The sequence below is a fragment of the Schistocerca cancellata genome, chromosome 3 (assembly GCF_023864275.1).
Source record: "Schistocerca cancellata isolate TAMUIC-IGC-003103 chromosome 3, iqSchCanc2.1, whole genome shotgun sequence".
Lineage (NCBI taxonomy): Eukaryota > Metazoa > Arthropoda > Insecta > Orthoptera > Acrididae > Schistocerca > Schistocerca cancellata.
Genome location: NC_064628.1, coordinates 606,589,732 through 606,595,731, shown reverse-complemented (window position 1 = coordinate 606,595,731; position 6,000 = coordinate 606,589,732).

Below are 6,000 nucleotides of genomic sequence, written 5' to 3'. Positions count from 1 at the left end.
AGTTAATAAAAATTCGGAGTCACAGATTTCCAGGACTGTCGGGAAAGAGTCTGTATGGGCCTAGAAGAAACTATTTCGTATTTTTTAATACGATTTAAAAACGTATTATATTACAAATATATTTTCATTTAATTATTTTTTAAATATATACCGTAGTGCGTTAGGGAGTTGATGTCTGGTTACTCAGCATTAAATGCTGTAGGTTCATGGACGTGTTACAGGACCAGTCTGTAAACTCACTTTGTGAGTTTACGTCCATATTGGTTTCATTTACCCTTCTAATTCGAAAAATAACAGCGTTGAGAAATTAACATACACTTTTTTTCCTTAGATCAAGATTAATGAAACTTATTTTTTCCAAGAAGAATTTTCTTCTGAACGTCAATCAACCCTTAAAAACGTCAAGCAATCTTTCAAAGCACAAATCACTAATTTCGGACTCGGTTCAAGTCTCCTGAATACAGAACGCAGCAAGAATTCTGCCATGGTACTCGGCGAGTCAGGGGAATTTGTTCAGTCACTGAACGGGATCCGTTTCCTCGCCCTACGTGAGTCCACCGAGGTCGGCAGCAGTGCATATTGCACGCAGTTTTCTGCCAGTGTCGGGTGTAGTTATTCGCCGTGAACAGCGCCTCAGCTCTCGCAACGGCAAGTTTTCCCGGAGGCGCGAGGTGGTGGCGATACCAGAAGTTGCGGCTGAGATAGATTAAGGTGATGCTGCCGCTACCCTTCGGCGCCGCGCAGAGTGCTGCAGAGGTGGTGGTAGGGGAAAGGAGGGGTGGGGGGAGCCGAAACGAGGCCGGAGGCGTTAGTGCAATAAAGCGTTCAAAAGTAATTTCCAAACTCTCGCGTGACACTGCCAACTTGGTGCCCGGGGGTGTCGGCGGTTCGGCTCCAGTGGAGAAACCTAGAGACGACCGCTACGCGTGAGCACTGGGTGGGATTCCACACACACACACACACACACACACACACACACACATAATCCTACTCACACTTCCATTAACAAAACTCAAACCTCGTCGCTTTCTTGTAAAACTAGTCAGCACCTAAATAATCATTCTTTCTACATTAGTGTACTGATTCTTCAGGAATCTTCAAGGATAATTTAACCAGGAAAGAACGTAAAAATTAAGAATTTTCAAATGTAAAATAAATGGACGGACGGAAACGGAGGGTTTATCACACTTCGTGAACATGTTCATCACTTCACTGGGAAACAAAGTCCATTATCAATATCGATATGTTTCGTGACCCCAACAGCCATGACTGCACTGTTGCTACGTGGAAATAGCTTCCGAATGTCATCTTCAGTATTTTGTTGCCCCGGCTTTAGCTGATTGTCATTTTATGAGGATTTCAGGCTGGTATGATAGTATACGTCTTCCCATCGCAGACTAGACATTTTCCCTAAGTATCAAATTAAAGGACCGAGCAAGCCAGTCACGAATTCGTCCATTCCTCAAGATGATCGTCGTCTGAACCATAGTGTGGGACCTTGCATTATCCTACTGTAATATTTTATTTGGTAACCTGACTATCAACTGCATTAGAAAATGACTTACCATTCCTGTCACCTATTGACGAGAATTCAACCTGTATTCAACAATTACCATACCCAGCCTCTCCCCACATCATGATTCCAGTAACTGCAAAGGTATGGCTGTCGAGGATCTGTGTTTCATTTGGCGATACTTCGGCCTCGATCCAACCACCGCAAACATAAACGACACTCATCACTGAACACCACATAATACCGCGTAGTTTCCCAGCAACTCCTGCTCTACACCATGCAAGTCTGTTGCCTCTGGTATGTTAAAGCAGTAACCGACATACGAAAACTGAGCTCCAAATAAACTTTATCCGATACTAAGTCTGTAACCACTGCCCACAGACGTTATCGCGAAACCTTACGACGATTACGTGTTGGAGTCCTCTTGAAAGGACAAATGCTTGTTATTCTTGCTACATTACACCATTGTCCTGAGTCCATCTCATCAATATTCGTTTCACTGTCACTACGCTACTGGGAACTTCTTGTGCGATCTCTCCATATAATGCCCCCGTTTTCAACATGCCAGTAGTTGTATATTTCTCAGAGTCAGAAATATGGATGTAAGCGGCAAGTATCAGTCGTCTGGGCATCCTGTGTTGCGATTGCCACCTGCGAAGTACCGGTAATGTTACCCGCTCCCACTAGGCCCTCCTATCTTCCAAACTTTACAGAAGCTCTCCTGCGAACCCTGCAGAACTAACACTCCTGAAAGAAAGGATATTGCGGAGACATGGCTTAGCCACAGCCTGGGGGATGTTTCCAGAATGAGATTTTCACTCTGCAGCGGAGTGTGTGCTGATATGAAACTTCCTGGCAGATTAATGACTAAGCCATGTCTCCACAATATCCTTTCTTTCAGGAGTGCTAGTTCTGCAAGGTTCGCAGGAGAGCTTCTGTTAAGTTTGGAAGGTAGGAGACGAGGTACTGGCAGAAGTAAAACTGTGAGACCGGGCGTGAGTCGTGCTTCGGTAGCTCAGATGGTAGAGCACTTGCCCGCTTTCTCATTCTCGAACTAATGATCTATTTGTGAACAAAGATCAAAATGGTTCAAATGGCTCTAAGCACTGTGGGACCTAACATCTGAGGTCATCAATCCCCTAGACTTAGAACTACTTAAACCTAAGGACATCAAACACACCCATGCCAGAGGCAGGATTCGAACCTGCGACCGTAACAGCCGCGTGGTTCCGAACTAAGTGCCTAGATACGCTCGACTACCGCGGCCGGCTGAACAAAGATCGAAACGCTTCTTGTGTGACCGTGTATTGATAATTTCTGTTGTATAAAAGGTTATAGTAGAAATGAAACAAAATAAATATTTGATCGTATAGTGTGCGAAATGAAGAAAAATATTTCCCTTTTATTTTTTTTATTTTTCATTTGTCTCTTTATTTTCTGTTTCTTACTCCCCAAGGAGTACTTTATCGGGGATTGGATGGAACGAGTATACAGCAAGGAAACGTAATGACGGGACAGCCTCACCTCGTGGAAAAACTGGCGCCGGCGGTGGTGTCGATAGAGACTGGCTGCTAGCGCCCAAGTGACTGATCTTTTAACAACGAGACACTGTCGGCTTCGTAGCTTCGCCGTTCAAATTTTTCCGTTGAGCTGCTCCGCCACCACCTGATTTAGGAAACCAACTCAGGCGGGGATGACCTGGAGGGAGGCTCTCCCGACTGTCGCCTTCCACAGGCCACGGTAAACATCTCTCACAGTTGGCAAGACACGGACCCATAGAGTCGAAAAGCAGCGGACACGCGTTGTGAGCTTCACCCTTGGTGCCAGACTATTGATAATGCTAGTATTCTTCCCCTAATGGCCAAAATTGGCGTCCTTTTACACCACAAATAGATTTTCGAATAAGTTTCCTTGCACTTATTTGCATAATTCCGTTTACTTTAAATAGATATGCAATCGATGTCGCACTTAATGGGCGAAGGTAGTGAAAATTTCCTTTATTCCTCTTCACACTCTTTTCATTCTAAATTATTAATCAAATCCTTTTCCTCTGTTTCACAATATTCAAACACAAATTATTTTACGTAAACTCAGATGCCCTAAATTTTATTTCTACATGGCTAGAGTTCCTCTGCTCCACGTCTGTCTCAATACCACTCAAACGATAGAACTCCCGCGCTCCTGGCTGTCAAGCAGCGATGACAAAACAAACACATTTTCCAGCAGCAGAGCTACTCTGACCAAAACCTGCACGCGAATAATAAGCGATTCTAAATTGTCGCTTAGCGTCTGAGACATCCAAAGTATGTACTAATTGCAGAAATGCATATAACAAACTCCCAATAGACCTGCTTCAGTAGAAGCGGGGAACATTTTGGTGAGGTGACTAGCTGTCCTGCAATTACGGACTATTACGTTCAATTGGCCGATTAAAGATTGGTACTCAAAGCATAAGCCATTTTAATTACTTCAAACTAACGGATTCGTTACGTACCACTTATTCATTCCTCGAATTGGCAATATCCAATTCATTTTTATCTTTTTTTGTAGAGGGCGGCTGCAGTCTCTCGCACTTGTTGCGAACACGAGTGTTTCAAGAACACAGGCGCAGCCAGGAAATGATGTTGCAGTGCCATTAGCACTTATAAATAAAACTGTAATTCACACTGTCAAGAGATCAGTTCAAATCTTGTTTCGAACTTTTTTAATTCTATTATGAAATGAAACTAGCACGACACTGGTGTAATATTCTACAGTATTTATTATCAATTTCACAAACCGGTTTGCAGCTGTTATGCCATCATCAGGCACAAAGATAAATGTGGGGTGCAGTGAAATTTTTGTCGTGTTAAAGATCTTAAACTAGTGCACCTACAGAGTATCTCCGTTTTAAAAGATGAAAATTGTTACAGCCAGATTTAATAACGCAATAATTATTTCAACCAAAGTTCGATGTAAGATTATTAAACTTAAATAAGGTATGTGACATTAACGAATGAAATATATAACAAATTACAAAAGTTGTTCTTAGGGGAGAATAAACTGAAAAATAAATTTTGGTGACATGGGCTGAACAAGTGATTCTAGTCTTTAACAGGTCCTAAATCACAAAACATAAAATTAACTAATAGTAGTGAGATTAAGCAAGTAAATGAAGCAGCTGTTACTATAGAAGTTAAATGTTTTAACAGAACAAAAGAAAGTACACTAACTGAAATATGTACAATAATATCTGCTGCTTCTCTTACCTGCTTAATCTTACTACTATGTCTTATCTGTCTGTAACTCAAGTCCTGTTAAAGACAAGATCATTTTGTTCAGCCACTCCATTAGAACATTTCACCAAAATTTAGTTATTAATTTACTTTCTTCTAAGAACAATTATTTCAATTTGTTATATAGTTCATTAGTTAATATGTCACATATTTTATCTTAGTTGAATAACTGAAATAACTCCTCTAGCTTTATTTCGAAATCTAACATTAATAGTTTTCGTCTTTGGGAACAGATACTCTGTAGATACACTAGTCTAAAATCTTTGATCCTACAGAAACTCCACATTGCGCCTCATATTTACTTTTGTTCGTGATCGTGGTGTAACAGGCGAAAACCGATTTGTGAAATAAATAATCTGTCAGAAAATAACTTAAAAACTGCTTACAGACAACATTACGCTACAGCGTAAGAGGGAATTTATAGCACACGTACATAATTTATAAAAGGACTCATCCTACAAAAATTTCAAAAATGGCTCTGAGCACTATGCGACTTAACTTCTGAGGTCATCAGTCGCCTAGAACTTAGAACTAATTAAACCTATCTAACCTAAGGACATCACACACATCCATGTCCGAGGCAGGATTCGAACCTGCGACCGTAGCGGTCGCTCGGCTCCAGACTGTAGCGCCTAGAACTGCACGGCCACTCCGGCCGGCCACAAAAATTTCGCCCCGCCACATATTTATCCTTGTATATGATGATGACGTAACAAACACAAACCGGTTTGTGTAATAAATAATAAATGTTGCAGAATATTACACTGTTGTCGTGCGGGTTTGTATTTATGATGTACAACGTATTCTACCTGGAACCGACGGAATAGTCGATCAATGTCTTTCAATTCTATTATTACGAACTTACTGCTGTTTATCATATTAAAGTTGTCATTTCTCAGGTAACTATAATGTAACAAAATGTGTATGTGTGTGTGTGTGTGTGTGTGTGTGTGTGTGTGTGTGTGTGTAGAACGCTGGTCTGATGTGAGAGAGGGCTTGAAGGCTCTAGTCAGATGAAGTTAAGTAAATCAGTAAAATAGTAGTGCCTTTTCGTCTTATATTAAATATGACAGTAATTAGGAGCTACTCCTCAATCACCCCCTTTCGCTGCCGGAGGTTATCGACAGAGCGCTGGGAGCCGTCAATGAGGAAAGTTGCGAGGCGCTGCCGCTGAGCCATTTCTCTGTGAACTGCCGAGCAGCCGACGCGGAC